Below are 18386 nucleotides of genomic sequence, written 5' to 3'. Positions count from 1 at the left end.
TGATCGTAAATATCTCGAAATTCAAAGCGATGACCTATATATTTTTATACATCATTCGATTGCTAGTGATACCAGCTACAATTTTCGCTCAACTACCATTCCAGCCCAATCAAAAGAAAACATTAAACAATCGATAAATTTATAAATATATATGAATTTTTCATTTTTTTTTTTCACATGTTTGTATATAACTCAAAAATTAAAGCGATGACATGTACATTTTTTTGATTCAGAATATTGGAATCATTACCAGAAACAATGTATTGATGATCAAAATTATATATCCGTTCAAAAAATCTCAAGAAATTTGGTACAAATACAGAGAATTTCTATTATTGGGAAAATTTTGCCAAAAAAAAACAAATCAAAACTTTGAAATTTTATGACATATATTTTTTATTATTTTAGTTGGAAATTTATTATGAACAAAATTTACAAAAAAAAACTGAAACTTGGATTTCACTGAAAATCTTAAAAATTTTGGTAAATATACCCAAACTCTAAAAATAATAATGTTTTTGTATTGGACAAAAGATCTAAACAATTTTTATGCACAACCCAAACGGAATTGTTAACTAATAAAATTAGGTTTTTTTGTTTTAGGTTTTCCGAAAAATCTCAAAAAATCGATAGAAGATCGGAAATTTCACAATTTCTGATATATATTGCGTTCCAACGTTTCTGCAAATCAAAGTGAAAATATTGGAATCCGTTTTGATTTCATTTGTTTCAAATAGACGTAGAATTTGTTTCTATTAATAAAATAAATTTTGTGACAACACGAAAATTTTAAATTATTTCAATGGCTTTGTACAAAAAGAAATAGAACGTAAATTTATATGAATTCCATATACTAACCCATGGACAAAGAAACCAACTACAATTTAAAAAAAAAATTTGCTTGATTTTTGTTTTACAAGCCATTAAGAACAAAAACATATATCTTAAATTTTCCGCTATCCTAAACGACATAAATTATAATCGATAGAATATTAGAATTTAAATATCACAAACTTAGAATAATTTCGGAATGTATAGAATTCGAAAATTATTTGAATTTTCTATTAGTAAACAATTCAGAAAAAAGTAGAATTCTGAATTTAGCAAAAAAATCATACGAAATTAAGTAAAACTTGTTTTTATCCACCTAGTTGTGTAATGATGCCTTTCTAATATCTCTCTTATTCTCATATAAAAATGTATTCATCAAACAGTTTTGTTTGATTTTTGAAAAACATGAAAGCTAGTGCATGAACTAGTGTAACCTACAAATTGAAACAGTTCTCAAATCGGTTAGGCCATCTTTCTCAGTGAAGTGAGTTCCACTATTTCAGGTACTTATGAAACTGGAATCGCCCCGAATATTGGTTTTGCAGCAGCCTTTGCGATTAGCACCAACCAACCAATCTATTTGCAGCTTACAGTTGTCTTCGTCTCGAAAAACAACCTCTTCGTTTGAATGCTTTTTACTGAATGAAACCCTGCACCTATGTTATCAGAACTAATTGGCTCAAGTGGCATGCTCCGCTAGTTATTTGGAGATTCGTGCCTTGCCGTAGCTTCTCATCAACTTCCTGATGGGAACGGAATTGAGAATAAGTCGTCCTGCATCCCCGAAAGGATGCTGAACGATCTGCAGGTGCCAAAATGCACGGTTGATAAAACCTCCAACTACCGAGAGGCGTTAGAGATTTTGCAAAAGCGACACAATTCTGCATTCCCCGAAGAATGCAGAACGATTTCTTCCCGAATATGCACTTGAATTAATTTGACACTTCAGAAGACAAAAATACCTTATATAGCTAATAAATGACTGATACGAATATTTTTCAACGAAAAACCCCAATGTATGTACATAATTTAAATTTTTTTAAAAAAATATCTCCTCCGCCTTTTTTTATAAACATGCTCGAAAATAACGTGAAACGGAGAACGGAAAGGATTTTTTTCGTTTTCCTCAATGTTAGATATAGCAGTTTAAAAATAACCTGTTTTTGAACTAGTTTTGCTCATAACTTCGGTACAGAAAACGCTACCTGAACTCGCCAGTCATTAAAAAATTGGTTTTAACAAACTCTAAAAGATGTTCAAAGATTAAAAAACGAAAAGAGCAAAAAATCTGATTTTTTGAGGAACACCCTAAGTTGCTCTATAAAAATAGCTGTAACACTAAAACCGTTGCAGATACTACTATGGTGTCCTCAGCAAAGCTGCTCGATATAAGTTTATCTACAATTTTGCCGAAGAATGCAGTCCTCTATCTCAATACATCCGGAAAATAAGTTTTGGATCACCTTAATAATAAGAGCCACCCTAATACCATGTACATCGACATATGGCTTATCTTCACTGATCATTTGTTTTGAAGACATCATAGCTCTAAAGTATAAGGTTAAGCCACAAATGTTTCTGTCCCCCTAAATTGTGGATCCGGACCACTGTGCAATGCAATTTAACTCGGAAATTTTAAAATTTCCGATCTTTTACCTATTTTTTGAGATTCTACGGCAAACCTACAACAAAATCAGAATTTTAGAAGTTATCAAATGTGTTTGGGTTGTGCATAAAAATTGTTTAGATCGTTTGTCCAATACAAAAATATTTTAAGATTTTTAGGTTATTTACTAAAAATTTTAAAATTTTCAGTGAAATCCAAGTTTCAGTTTTTTTTTGTAAATTTTGTTTATAATAAATTTCCAACTAAAATAATAAAAAACTATATGTCATAAAATTTAAAAGTTTTGATTTCATGTTGTTTGGCAAAATTTTCCCAATAACACAAATTCTCTGTATTTGTACCAAATTTCTTGAGATTCTTTGAACGGATATATAATTTTGATCATCAATACATTGTTTTTGGTGATGGTTTCAATATTTTGAATAAAAAAAATGTACATGTCATCGCTTTAATTTTTGAGTTATATACAAACATGTGAAAAAAAATTAAAAATTCATATATATTTATAAATTCATCGATTTCTCAATGTTTTCTTTTGATTGTGTAGGAATGGTAGTTGAGCGAAAATTGTAGCTGGTATCACTAGCAATCGAATGATGTATAAATATATATAGGTCATCGCTTTGAATTTCGAGATATTTACGATCATTGTAGAAAGTCTCACCTTTTCTTAGGTCATCTATCTACAGTTTTCATTATAACTTTGGGTAGACAACCCTATTTTTCGTTTTTTTCAGTGCATTTTATTTCTGGAAGTATTACCTTTCCATTGGTGAACAAATTTTGAAGATCGGTTGACTAACAACAAAGATATGACTCGGTAAATTTGAAGTTCTCAATATCCGATTCGCAATGCAGGTGCCGCATGAATGCAGATAGGGCACGTTTTGAGCTCGAAAAAAAACTTGGAACGGGAAAAATCTGATTTTCATTAGTTTTTCCTAAAAGATTGCCAATAATGATATACTTAAAATAATGTACAAACTTCACAAAATTCGAGGGTGTAAAATTTATCGAAATTGGTCAAGTAACAACTGAGCTATGATAGCTCAAAGTTACCGTTCCAACTTTTTTTGAGGCTTGGTGCTTCGCGTAACTTTTTTAGGCTTGGTATTAGGAGTGTTAATACAACATAGTGGTGTAATGATCCTTTTCTCACATCAATCATATTCTCATATATAATACTGTGGTATACTATTAAAAACATTTCTCTCTGATTCTTAAAATAAATTATTTGTGCAATAACTAGTATAACCTACAGAATGGAACAGTTCTCTGACATGGATGAGAAAACGTAGTGAGTTCCATTATTGTAAGTATTTCGGGCACTAGAACCCGAGAACGTATAATCGAAGTTGGTTCGTATGGCCATCAACTAACATGATTTTAATTGCAACCAAAAAATATGTTTAATTTTCGGTAGAAGCATAAGATCATTCATTTGAACCTAAGATTAGGAATACCGGACAAAGTGTAAAAATAAGTGAGATCTTTTTTTGAGTGTATGACTATTATCTGCCGTCGTTATTCGAAAACCGGGAATACTTTTGAGACCAATTTAAAAAACTTTTTACTTTTTTCGTTTCGACTCTTCAAGTGACGGTACACAATTTTTAATACGCTTTGCCCTATCATTCCGGAACCGTAAGTCTGATCCGAATGAAATTCAAGAATTCCGTGTAGAACCTTTCATTTGAATCTAAGTTGGTCAACATCGATTAAGTCATTTTCGAGAAACACACACACAAAGATAGATTGCTCAGCTCGACGAACTGAGTGGAATGGCATATGACACTTGGCCAATTTTTACTAGTCGATTTTCAAGTGATTGTATAACCTTTCCATATGAGAAAGGCAAAACAGTTCAGCGTTTCAATAAAATGATTATTTGTTGTTAGCTTCGTGACTCGTATTTTCTATATACGTCAAACTGGCTACTCGTGAGATTGCTAGCTTTTTTACGATTACAATTTATTTTCTTACTCCATTCTAAGAGTATGGAGCAGCCTGCGAATTATTTGAACTTTTAGTTGAACTTTGACAGTCGAGCAGTTATTTTTTATCGAGTAGTTAAATTTATTTAAAACCAGGGCCCATTTCAAAGTTTGACGGATGGAAAATTATTTGGGTCTATTTTGCTCTGAAAATAATGTATTAGCAAGTGGTGTAATAATTGCAATTCAGCGAAAGTAAAAATAACTTCGAGATAAACTTACTTCATTTAAAAAATATTTAATCATTTTATTGGGGTACTTTCTTTGAGTGAAAGTATGTAAAGAAATTACACAGAAGCAATTTTTACTAAAGGTCTGAAATTAGAATGTTTTAGCAAGATATTTTTCAGTGTTTCCAGTCAAGTCGATTAAAAAATCATTTAATGTGCTGAGAATATCGTTTGAGTGTTTGAAATTGAGTGAATATGACAAATATTAGACACAAATCCAATTGCAATGACAGAAAATGACGTGGCCGTATTTAGATACAGAATGAATAATTCGATTCAAAATTTAATAGTCAGTCGATGTTGAACAATCGTTCGCACCACACGCGAATAATTCCATAGGGTTCGGAAAAAAAAAATCCGCAGAGAAAATACGCTATAAAGTATTTTCAAACTCAGTTTACAAGTTTTGCTATGGTAGCATTATTTTTCCACTCGCCGCCTCGTGCGCTGTCGTCGCCGGCCACTAAACCACGCCCTCGTGCACGGTCCCTATAATCAGCTACTAATCGATACTCCAAATAACAATAGACCAAATCGAGCAATCGCCCAGATGATTTCTGTACTGTTCTGTTCATTCAACCTTTACTGCACAGTTTCCAAATAGTTGAAATGTGCGCATCGATCACATCAACGTTTTGGCTATTATCAGAGAGAATGTACACATCGCATAGCAGTAACTTTCTACCCCGCACTGTAGCACTTGCACAGACTTGTTCAAGGCAGTGACCACCCAAGTAACAATTCGAATGCCTTATGGTTTTGATTATAATTTATAGGAGTTTTGTAATTGATTTTTCAATCACTACCTGTTTTATGATAACTATAATAAGTGTCTCTTTTGAAAAGTAATATCATAGTTTTTAAAGCTTCTTTAAAACCCTTTACCTAGACTAACAACTTGGCTGAAAATAAAACAATTTGCACTAGAATAAAACCATTCAAACGCTCTTAATATTGCTTTCAAACATTTTCTTTAAAACATTATTGTCAGTTAAATTCTTTCATAAATCTAGTCTTGTGTGTGTGCGTGTTCATTGGATGACAGTTTCACTCAGAGCAAATTTGAGGGTTCTAAAGTACATTTATGACATATTTGTTGTGGCCTATTTGATTTATTGCATCTTACGTTAAGTGTAATTTGCATTAAAGGAAATTTCATGGCCGCCTTTATGATTTTTCTTGCCGTAGCTTTTATTGACATCAAATGAACTTCGAAATGCAAAAAAGAAGGCAATATGATGAACTTTCATGATTCATTTCCAGGACGTATGCACAAGTTTTAACGCCACGAAATAGTTTTATACAAAAATGACGATGAATCACAGAAAATAATGTTAATAAATTATGGAGACTTTCGCAAAAACCGCATTTATTTCAAGGCGATTAGTTATAATTCATATTTTTATCCATACATTCACGATAAAAATAAAAGCGCATGAAATTTCTACGTTCGGAAAAAGCCTCAAACTCGTAAATAAAATCTAATAAATTCTTACTGATTCCATTCAAAGCAGACATGACAAACACATAGTCAAGAAAAATATGATCAAAACGACAGTTTATTCATAGCGGAATTCATTCCATCCGAATAAATTTAATGTTGATCGTTAAGCTGGTTTCAAAATTTTCTTGAATTTGGAGTTTTAACGCAGGTTTATGCTGATTCTTCACTTTGCTTTATAAACCTTATGAAGAATGGTCCACTTAGCAGGAACATGCTCTTATAGAGATTTTCAGTAGGCTTTCGTGGAGTTTAAAGTTTTAATGCAAGATTTATTATGTAGCATTGAAGACAGCTACAAGTATTTATTAATATTAAAAATGTTACTTGGGCATTCACCGTTTCATTAATAGAGCTGGCATGTTTTAGTGAAATGGCAATTTATACTCCACCAAACGATGCTTTGTCACTATTCGCTGAGCTGCGGTCGCAGCGGAAAACATTAAAGAAGTTCGCAGATATCTGATGCGAGTTGATTCCAGTCTCGGTTAGAATGATAATATCGGTTAGAATGATAATATCGAAGTTGCAGTCACTCGATGCTAAGAAAATATCGTAAATTTTTGTCCTCTAGCCTCGAACATTTTGATAGTATACCCAGATGTCAGCCTCATCTTGTTCATTATTCTGTAACACGGGATAAAACAGATCAGCGGTTGAATGTCTGGGAACTGACGGATACTTGCCAAAAGGAATAGTTAGGAAGCCCCCTTCACCACTCTTACCCACAGGACCAGGACGGCTGATAAACGCTGGCAGCGATGGCACGACTGGGGTAGGAGGATTAGGGACCTCCACAATATCAACTACGGTGCGTCCCAGTATACTACATTGTATTACTGCTGAGCTATTCCTCCTAGCGTTGAAGCAGGCATTGGAGATGGTTCCACAGCAGCAGGTTTCCACAATTTTTTGGTTCATTTCTTCTTAAATTGATGACGTTATTGATATGAGATTTGAATGTTAACTTTTCATCAATTATGACTCCAAGATACTTCATTTCTCTAACGCGATCAATAGTTTCACCATCAATTTCCACATTGGCGTCATGACCGGTGTCAACAGGTCCCGAGGTAGGTAACTGCGAATCTCAAACCCAACGCGCACGAAGGGCAATGTCTACTACCCACCTATTAGGATTAATCTTTTACAATCGTTTGCATTTCTACTGACTCATAAGATCTAGTAATTGGAAGGAGGTTCTTCAACATACGTTCGTATGATCGATGTGCTTTTCGTTATAAACGAAGTCGCCTGAAATCATTTAGCCCTTTTGGGCTTCTTCATACAGACTAGCTGATTATATTCAGAATGTTGCAATTGATCAACTCGTAGAAGTAGACCGTTTCGATACGATAGGTGGTAGTACATCATACAATTACCTGAAACTCGACTATCTCCAGTAAAAAGGTGACATTACAAGTTTTCACAAGGTTCTACGTTATGCAACCCCGTGTATCTATGGTGACATTTGGTCAATATTACGCCGACTGGGAGCTATCGTCTTCTGCATTAGTGGCAGATTGAGAGGGCCGGATTTGTTTGTATGTTGTAGAATAGTTTGTATGAAATTGTGGAAGGATTTGGTATCGCTGGGAGTACGACGCGTTTAAGTGCCCTCTTAGAAGAAAAAAACTCAACGGCTGTCTTTCGTTGGTCCAACAAGTTGGATCGTTGGTCCAATGAACGTCCAATTAATCGTTCAACGGGAGGCCAACCTTCGTTTGCCGATTTTGAACCTTCGTTTGCCGATTTTGAAACAGGCCGTTAAACCGAATGCCATTACATACCTGTATAATACTTCTACTTCACGTAGAATAACAACACATTTTCTCTCTATATAAATGCAACACCTAATTTTCACACTATTTTTGCAAGAGAAAAAAAACAACAAACACTTCCAGCAAACTGAACGATTATTTCGTGGAGTATGCCGTTCAACAAACGCTCAACGACCAACAAAATAATATGAGCGGGTGCTGCTCTCAAATTTCAATGTGTTTTTTGATACGTATAGTTAAAAATTTGGTTGAAACAGTTATTTTGAGTGATAGTGCAGGTGTGGCAAGTGTGTTTTATTTATTGAATGATGTTGATTCGCGAAACTGAAAATGCTCAAGCAGCGGAAAATGAGAATTTACCGCCCCGTATTCAACGATATTATCCGATCACGGCGCCGACTGCATATCATTGTCGGTGTTATCAGATTTCTATGAAATGTATGAAAATTTACAAGTCAATGGTTTTATTCAGGCTGAAGATCTGAAATTGGTCTGCAGCAAGCCCGTTCGCGAGTGTTTGTTTCATTTTGTTTTTTTTTGTCGTGAATACGACTTACTTTACTATGGGGTGCCTTTTCAAAATTTACCCTCTGAGAGAGTGATAAGTTTTTGATCGTGAATATCTCTTGTTGTATCTAACGAATCAACATAATTTTTGCTACATGCCATCGGAAATATGATCACAATTTTATGATAAAATTTTCAGTTGTGTGACATAATCTCAAATAGTTCAAAATTAAACTTTTCTGAAATGTTTGGTATAAACGAGTATCAAAGAGGATAATTCATATGGCGCGTTTGCCTTTCTCGTATTTTGAAAGCTCATAGCTCAGTGATCTGTGGAAGGATTTATATAATCTAACTACCAATAGAATCGAAATTTTTCAACTTAAACGTGTATAGCAAGAGCATTGAAGTATTTCAATAGTACACTATTGAAAAACCTATCTCATTTGACCCATGTCAACACCAGCCAATCAGAACGCGTTCTGAGGAAGAGAAGAAAATAGCTGCTGCTGTACAACAAATCGTTCAAGAAAAATGTTTCCAAAAGTGGTGAATATCGTAGTGAGTTCCTCAATTTGGTCCTTCTGAATGCTAGAAACGAATCCCTACAGCATATTGATAGTCTCTTTCAATAAATTATGCAAATCCGAAATGAAATAATCGACATTGAAATTCTATATGCGGCTATTTTTATAGCCGTTAGGACCGCCCATTAGTGAAAAAGCTACAAACGAAATCACATAAAAGGAAATCTCTTAACAAAAATTGAATCAGTTTGGATTCTATCGCCACTGCGAGCAGATGTGTTTTGTGTCGTCTGCACAGCTAGTTTCGCTTTCGACAAGAGCGATTACGTCACAGCTGCCAGTCATTTCGATGGATGAAAAAGCAACGTTGGAGAGCATTATAAAAAATCAGCCGTTCTAATGGCTCTAAAATTTTTCTAAAGAACTATTAGGATTTGTTTTTCGCAAATCGCAGGTAATTATCCTCAGTTTAGTGCAAATCAAGAACAATTTGGTTAGATTTGTGCACTTTTCGCTGTGTGAAATTCACAGTAATCGAGATCAAGTGAAGCCTTTTTTTGAGAAAAATGTTCCGAGTTTAATATCGTAGAGAATTCCGCAATTTGACCCTTCTGAATGCTGGAAATTAATCCCTACAGCATATTGATAGTTTTTTTCAAAAAATTTTGCAAATCCGAAATGAAATAATCGACATAAAAATTCTGTATGCGGCTATTTTTATAGCCGTTAGGACCGCCCATTAGTGGAAAAGCTACAAACGAAATCAAATAAAAGGAAATCTCTTAACAAAAATTGAATCAGTTTGGATTCTATCGCCACTGCGAGCAGATGTGTTTTGTGTCGTCTGCACAGCCAGTTTCGCTTTCGACAAGAGCGATTACGTCACAGCTGCCAGTCATTTCGATGGATGAAAAAGCAACGTTGGAGAGCATTATAAAAAATCAGCCGTTCTAATGGCTCTAAAATTTTTCTAAAGAACTATTAGGATTTGTTTTTCGCAAATCGCAGGTAATTATCCTCAGTTTAGTGCAAATCAAGAACAATTTGGTTAGATTTGTGCACTTTTCGCTGTGTGAAATTCACAGTAATCGAGATCAAGTGAAGCCTTTTTTTGCGAAAAATGTTCCGAGTTTAATATCGTAGAGAATTACGCAATTTGACCCTTCTGAATGCTGGAAATGAATCCCTACAGCATATTGATAGTTTTTTTTCAATAAATTATGCAAATCCGAAATGAAATAATCGACATAAAAATTCTGTATGCGGCTATTTTTATAGCCGTTAGGACCGCCCATTAGTGAAAAAGCTACAAACGAAATCACATAAAGGAAACTCTTAACAAAAATTGAATCAGTTTGGATTCTATCGCCACTGCGAGCAGATGTGTTTTGTGTCGTCTGCACAGCTAGTTTCGCTTTCGACAAGAGCGATTACGTCACAGCTGCCAGTCATTTCGATGGATGAAAAAGCAACGTTGGAGAGCATTATAAAAAATCAGCCGTTCTAATGGCTCTAAAATTTTCCTAAAGAACTATTAGTATTTGTTTTTCGCAAACCGCAGGTAATTATCCTCAGTTTAGTGCAAATCAAGAACAATTTGGTTAGATTTGTGCACTTTTCGCTGTGTGAAATTCACAGTAATCGAGATCAAGTGAAGCTTTTTTTTGCGAAAAATGTTCCGAGTTTAATATCGTAGAGAATTACGCAATTTGTCCCTTCTGAATGCTGGAAATGAATCCCTACAGCATATTGATAGTTTTTTTTTTCAATAAATTTGCAAATGCGAAATAAAATAATCGACATTAATATTCTGTATGCGACTATTTTTATAGCCGTTAGGACCGCCCATTAGTGAAAATGCTACAAACGAAATCACGTAAAAGAAAGCTCCTAACAAAAATCTAATCAGTTTGGATTCTATCGCCAATGCGAGCAGATGTATTTTGTGCCGTTTGCAAAGCTAGTTTCGCTTCCGATAAGAGTGATTACGTCACAGCTGCCAGTCATTTCGATGGATGAATAAGCATCGTTGGAAAGCATTATAAAAAATCAGCCGTTCTAATGGCTCTAAAAGTTTTCTGAAGAACTATTAGGATGTGTTGTTCGCAAATCGAAAGAAAATATCCTCAGTTTAGTGCAAATGTAGAACAGTTTGGTTAGATTCTTGCACTTTTCGCTGTGTGAAATTCACAGTAATCGAGATCAAGTGAAGCCTTCTTTGTTTTTGCGAAAAATGTGGAAAAGGGGAATGCTTGCATAATTCATACAATTGATCAACTATTTGATATTCGGAAGTGTTAAGGAACATGTCATTTGTTTTCGTATTCACGACATCCAGTTATGTCTCTGACATTACCCACCCGCCTTTTTCGGTTGCATCTCGGGTTGTTAACAGCAATGCGAATAGGAGGCGAAGGATTCTGGTCGACCACAAGACCTTTCATTTGAATCTAAGCTTGTGAAAATCGGTTCAGCTATCTCCGAGAAAAGTAAGTGCACATATTTTCACAATTTTTTGCATATTTTACCCCATAATTCCGGAACCGGAAGTCGGATCCAAATAATATTCAGGAACTTTGTATGGGAACACAAGGCCTTTCATTTGAATCTATGTTTGTGAAAATCAGTTCAGCCATATCCGAGAAAGTTAGTGCAAAAACGTTACACAGACACAGAGAGAGAGAGAGAGAGAGAGAATTTGCGTACTCGACGACCTCCGTACGACTCGACCTCCGGGCCTCGGTTCAAAAGTCGGTTTTCACTGTGATTGCATAACCTTTCTATATGAGAAAAAAGGCTTGAATCGACGACACGACCAGGCACTCCGAAGAAAAATCAGCATTAAAACTGTTCGCTAACGATTCACCGTCAGTTACCACAAATCTAGCGACCCCCTGTAAATGATAAAAATAATCTTCTCGAGCAACACTGTTTAAGTTGCTATGGACTAGTTACCAAGGAACCCCAAAACAAATAAACATGTTTTGAAAGCGGTGGAATAGTTCTATTAGTGTTAAACTTTGTCCAAATTAAGCAGAAATGCATTTAAATGGACTCGATTTTCGGAATTTAATCGAAACTATGGATGAAACCAACGAACGAGGACAATGATCTGCTTCCAGCGATTCATCCGTACACTTCAACTGCTAGCTTTTCTGGGCAGTAGGATTCGGGTAATATGCCGGTGTCAAAATTGTTTTGTGTCGGTTGATTGCGCAGCAGTGGAAACAGTATTTCACTTTGTTGGCCACTATTCGAGGATTACTAGTGGAATTCCACAAAGAAATCATTTTACCGTACGTTATGCAGGTACCGCAGAGCACTAGCTTCGCTCAGCTCGTTGTCGGTCATTTCCATGTCTTCCTTCTCACACAACGGTTCCAAGTCAAGACCTGAATTTTGAATTTGGCTTTATAAAAGACATAACTCATACTCCTCAATTTTTATATTCCGCTCGAGTCAGGTAAATCCATTAAAATGTTCCGTAATATAATAACCGATCTGAAATTTATTTTGTTTACATTCATCTTGCCTTCGATATGCAGTAACCAAGGTTATGGTGACTGTTATTCAAAATCAATAAATATATAAACTTGTGCTGCCAGTTTAAAAAAATTCACTAGCGTTTTCGATTTGACATTTCCAGTTACTGAGGGCAAAGACATCATATTAACAAGATATCCAGCTCTCACATTTCCCGAACAAATCATTGGCAACATCCTTTTTTGCGAGCATGTCGCCCTCAGGTGAGCCCGCATCGAATCTCATACATAGAAGTAGGGAAGAGAAATGTCAAATTCGTGCGCGCCAAAATATCAGGGCTGCGCACCCATACAATTGACATGATATGTTGAATGTGATGCCGTGCGATGGCGTTGTTGAACTGAAGATTGATTTCGCTCCAAGCTGACAGGGGTTGCTGAGGGGTAGTTAAATTTACGATGCAGTTTTGATCAGAGATGCCAGGTCTGCAGATTTGTCTGTAAATCTGCAGATTTAGGGTATAGTGCTGCAGACATTTTTTGTTGTGCAGACTTTTACAGACTTTTGAAATTCTCGCAGACTTTTGCAGATTTTTGAAATTCTCACAGACTTTCGTCTATATTTACAGACTTTTGAAATTTCCGGGACCTTTTTTTTTTTTTTTTTGCTCGCCAAGTCAGTTTTGCGTGTCATACTTTATAGGGAAATTGCTGCCAGCAAGACATACTTCTGACTGCAGATTTTTTTCAGATTTACAGACCCTGTCTGCAGATATTTGAAATTTTTACCTGGCATCTCTGGTTTTGATAGACGAGTGGCAGGTCGTGTCGTCGCTTGAATGCTCTAAAGATTGGATAGTAGAAAAAATAAAACATTTTATAAATTCTACACTACCAAAGTGATAGTTTATTCTGATGAAACTGGTACCACTGAAAACCGAAGTTAGCGTAACTCTGGAAACCGTTATTTCCATGATAATTGCACGATACGAACGATGTTAAGGATTTGTTGATACAATGAAGACGAGTATTCTTTTCATTCTGCGATCGAAGCTTACTTCTAACAGACGTGTCTTTTTTTAGGTGCTTAGGTTTGGTTACGACATGGCGCAGCTGGTAGGTAAGAACATAAATTGAAATTATCTCAAAATATGTTGCAGTAGAAGATTGAATGAAATTAAAATCTAATTAAATCAAGAACACATTCAAAGAAAAAGGCATCAATGCAGAGCGAGTAGGACTCTACATAAAACAATCAAAGCAGTTGTTGAGCGAGTAGGTCTCTTCAACATTCTGGAATATAGAGCGAGAAGGATTCAATGTTTCACATACAGTGAGTGTAGAGTGAGTAGGTATCTATGTTTCACATGCAAATATGATATTCACATAAAAATATGTATTTGTAAGACGCGATTCCAAAATTGTGGTTATCAACCAGACAGGAGTATAACACCCGAGGAATATGAATGAAATTACAAAAAATTATTGAATCTAACAATAATGGTGATTTTCCGCGATTGTCCAGGAATGCTGTTTTGTGGAATGACGCCACTGTATTGCGAGACACTAGGAACTCATTTGAGTAACCCATACTTCTGGAAGCACTAAGTATTGATTAGCCAATACTTCCGGGATTGCTTTTGTTCCTAATGATGAGTTTCGCATGTTCCAACAGCGAAAAATGGTAAAACGTCGTTGATGGGAGCTAGCTTCACGATTCAACTATGAGTGTGTGTGTATCACGCGTTTCGTTAAAATCCTCCAAATGCTCAGATATTTTGTCAGAAATAAGACAAATGCAACGTTCAAATCTTGGCATGATTCATAGAGCTTGTATGAATACGGAGTATTTCACAATTGGCATGTAGTCGCGTACCTTGAATGTCGGTAGCATCGTCTGCGTATGCAAGTAGAATTTAAGAAAATGAGGATTCTTTAATATTTTTCATGTAGACATTCCAAACTCTCTGCCGTATCTAATTTTCATGGGTTGGAAATTTGTCTTAAGATTTTTATGTCATTGGTAGTAAATATATGGTCTTCAGAAAAGGCATGCTCTGCTACTTTTGACATGAAATGCTGTGAAATGGTCTCCGTTCCAAATCCTTGGATGCTTTTCCTATTTCCGCTATGTGTTACTTGAAACGGGTATCTTATGTTCTTTTTGTTTGTCCAATTTTCTCATTTCACAATGAGAACATGAAATTCTTGTATACCCCAGAATTTTTCAATTCATCAGTTGGATCTTTTGTAGGGGCCAAAGGGTTTTAATTTTTTTCAAAAGGTTTTGAATCGTTTAACAATTTCGCCCCTAACTCAAACATGTGTAGATAGGTGATAACTCAAGCATAGAGTACGTGCACTTTTATTGAATTTGAGTGGTGTGTCACTCAATTTTGAGTTATGTTCAATGCGGGTAAAGATTTGGTTACGACAGATCATGGAAGCAAGCCACATATTAGATTTTTTTATCGTGACGTCACAAATGAACAAAGATTCATCCCTGACAGTTCAGCGGTACTGTTTACGAAAACAGCTAGTGAAAAACAATTTAGTTTCGGTTTCCTTGCACTACCACACACTACATCTAATTAAGAAATTTCCATATGGATTTTCACTCACAGATTTTGCTTCGAAATAACGGTTTACTTATATTTCATTAAAATTTCAGCGCCATTTAATATCAAGAAGCCAAATACGGTATGTTGTTAAAGAAATCTATTTTTTCGGAAAACTGCTTTTTCACAAAACATGTTCATTTTTGTTTATTTTGTATAGCGCATTCTAATCATGCTTTACATTTGTTTGAGCATATATTATTGCAAAAATAAAATGTTTCAAATTTAATGGTATATGTGCCTTTGATAAACTAGCTGCACTGAACATAGAAATTCGGTAAAATCAGCATATGTAGCACTGGTTGCATTACATGAGTGTTAGTACCTCATGCTGTAATGCCCCATTTACACTTCTGCTGGCTGCCAGCATGCTGGTGTCAGTGTACCGCCCTCTTAGGAAAAAAACTTTCAACGGTGGTCCTTAGTTGGTCTAATACTTTGGATCATTGGACCACAGTTGAACGTTTTTTCCTAAGAGGGCAGTACACTGACATCAGCATGCTGGCAGCCAGCAGAAGTGTAAACGGGGCATAATGGAAAACAAAGTATCATCCCACCAAAATTATCAGCTGATAGCTGCACCTTTCTTGTCAAATTATTCTGAACGCTTTAAATATAAATTTTGCGATGAAAAAACTGACTGCACTTGTGATACAGTAAAATGAATAGTGTTGAACGGGAATGATTTTAATTAGTTCTTCGTATATCATATATAAAGCACATTACATTACAGGCTTTACATCAACATGCTAGAATGCGCAATTCAATGTTATTGGCCCAAGGTGTAAACATTGCATAATTTATCAATAGAACACAATACACGTAAGCGCGAGAAATTCACGCGTTTTTTTAAACGGCCAATAAGCCACCTTTCAACATCCACTTTTGAAAGAAATTACTGATTTGGACACCAATTGATTCAAATAGTTCACAAAAGCATGCTTCAGTGTTTATGTCACACAGTCAGCATCATTTTTCCTAGAGTGCCTATAACCAGAGTGACGACATCTCATCCGTAATGCTGGCAACAATTAAAAACATTCCATTAACTTTACATTGATTTGCTCGTTTGGAACTGGTAGCTGTCATTCCAAACGAACAGCTGTCGCCATCAGAGATGCCAGGTAAAAATTTCAAATATCTGCAGACAGGGTCTGTAAATCTGAAAAAAAATCTGCAGTGAGCAAGTATGCATCCCCATAAGGTCGCGGAAATTTCAAAAGTCTGTAAATATAGACGAAATTCTGCGAGAATTTCAAAAGTCTGCGAGAATTTCAAAAGTCTGCACAACAAAAAATGTCTGCAGCACTATACCCTAAATCTGCAGATTTACAGACAAATCTGCAGACCTGACATCTCTGGTCGCCACTCTGATTATAGTCACTCTACACTAAGAAAAGAACCATAGTAACCGTAACCTGTTTTTCATTTTCATTTCAACTATACGCTTAAAAAGTGTCAACAATCATGATATATGACTATTCACCATTTACATTGTATAAATTACTAGACAACAAAGACTACGACTTGAATAAACTATTTGTATTTATGACTTTTCTGGCATGGTCATCCTGACAATGGTAGTCATCTCAAATATAAGAACAAATAGTTAAAATCACAATTTCTAGTAAGGTGAAATTGCTCTCGAGCCTTGATATAGATGAGAAGCGAAATAGTTATTGCTACTAGTAAATATGTTCACAATATAATAATGTTACCATAAATAGATACATGGTTTAAAAGACGATTATGAAGTTTGAAAACACTATTCATGTAGTCCATATCAACAGAATTTATGTAGTAAACACATTATCGTATAGTGTTTTTCAACCTACTATGTATTACATTTGTGCTGACTATACAAATTGTCAATGAACGGGTGTACTGTTATTGTCACATAAAGTTACAATTTAGCAAAAAATTTCGTACATGGGTAACACATCAGTGATGGATTTGAACAAAATATTCTATATTGTGACTGTGTACTTTGGTAGGACTTGCAGGTAGGTAAAGTTTGTGACCTTACTAGCTTCCGTCGTTGAAATTCAATTTTTCAACAATTTTTCCGGCAACGGTTATGTTTTCCAGTGAAATTAACATCTCGTATACGGTTTATTATTCATTATCGGTCGCTGTAGAAACAACATCAAGCGATTGATGAAAAGGAAGATTATCATTTGATTCCCGGATTCAATTCGCTCGAATCCGACGGAAAATCGCAGGTGGGTATCGAGGTTTACATCTGGACTTGGCTAATAATTTCTTTCCTGCTGCCAATTCCTGCTTCAGGAAAAACTCGACCGGACAGAGCCTTGGATCAACTGATGCTATCAAGCAATGCTAAGCAATATTTCACCAGGTATAATATCATTTGATTTGATGCGGAAATAAAATAGAGTTATGAATTTGTTGTTCTTATTTTAGAATTTAAATTCATAAAACTTTTCAACATTATCTCATGTTTTGCTGATCTTCAGCATTGTTGAATCAACCACTGCTTTTAGTTTCAAAATAACTAGAAGTGAAATGTCAAAAATACCATGACTCTGGTTATAGCAAAAACTACAATTTAAAAAAATATTCGGTCATGGTTAGGCTAACCATCTCAATCGTATTAGTTATTCATGCAATACACTGTTCAATATTACTATTCTAGAGCCGATACCATTCATAGTAAACATGAACTTGACTATTGTTGAAATCATCTGATTTCATAGTCGGCTGAAAACCACTATACGCTCATGGTCAAGTTGGCCCTCTATATAGTAACAGTTACCATACTATTTTTCTGAGTGTAATTTTTCCAAACTAGTGCTTGACATCAGGGATGCCAGGTCATATTTTTAAAAATCTGATCAAACCGAAAATCTGTGACCGTTTTCCGTACCTCAATAGCAGTCTCACTCACACTCTTTCCTCTTTCCGTACCATTATAGCAGATCGAATTCAATTTAGTGAGCAAAACAAAAAATGTCTCACTACCAACACGCCCTGAACCTTTTGCCTCAACCGATTTTCAAAATCTGTGAAAAACTGTGTTTTATTTAAGAATCTGTGAAAATCTGTGATCATTTTCAGAAATCTGTGAAAATCTGTGTCATTTTTAAAATCTGTGCAGAAAATTCAAAATCTGTGAAACACAGATTAATCTGTGAACCTGACATCCCTGCTTGACATGTGCGTTGCCTATTTGTATGAGAACAGTGATGCTAATCTGAAAAAGCCTTCTTAGTCCACTTAGTGGAATTTTCATATATCTTGAAAAATCACCATAGAGGGGAGTACATG

General features: G+C 35.3%; 1 protein-coding gene and 1 long non-coding RNA gene across 3 annotated transcripts in view; one reads left to right on the top strand and one right to left on the bottom strand.

Annotated features, from left to right (window-relative positions):
• LOC131440707 (beta-lactamase-like protein 2 homolog) overlaps positions 1 to 18386 on the bottom strand; it is a 73607-nt gene that overhangs the window by 51555 nt on the left and 3666 nt on the right. The gene's annotated exons all lie outside the window — the stretch shown is intronic.
• On the top strand, positions 16982 to 17492 carry LOC131440708 (uncharacterized). Its single transcript, XR_009231436.1, has 3 exons — positions 16982 to 17101; positions 17187 to 17320; positions 17388 to 17492. It is a non-coding gene; the product is annotated as an uncharacterized LOC131440708 (long non-coding RNA).

Source organism: Malaya genurostris, chromosome 1 (assembly GCF_030247185.1).
Source record: "Malaya genurostris strain Urasoe2022 chromosome 1, Malgen_1.1, whole genome shotgun sequence".
NCBI classification, from domain to species: domain Eukaryota; kingdom Metazoa; phylum Arthropoda; class Insecta; order Diptera; family Culicidae; genus Malaya; species Malaya genurostris.
The sequence above is the reverse complement of the archived record's forward strand: the minus strand, read 5'-3'. Positions and strand labels throughout refer to the sequence as shown.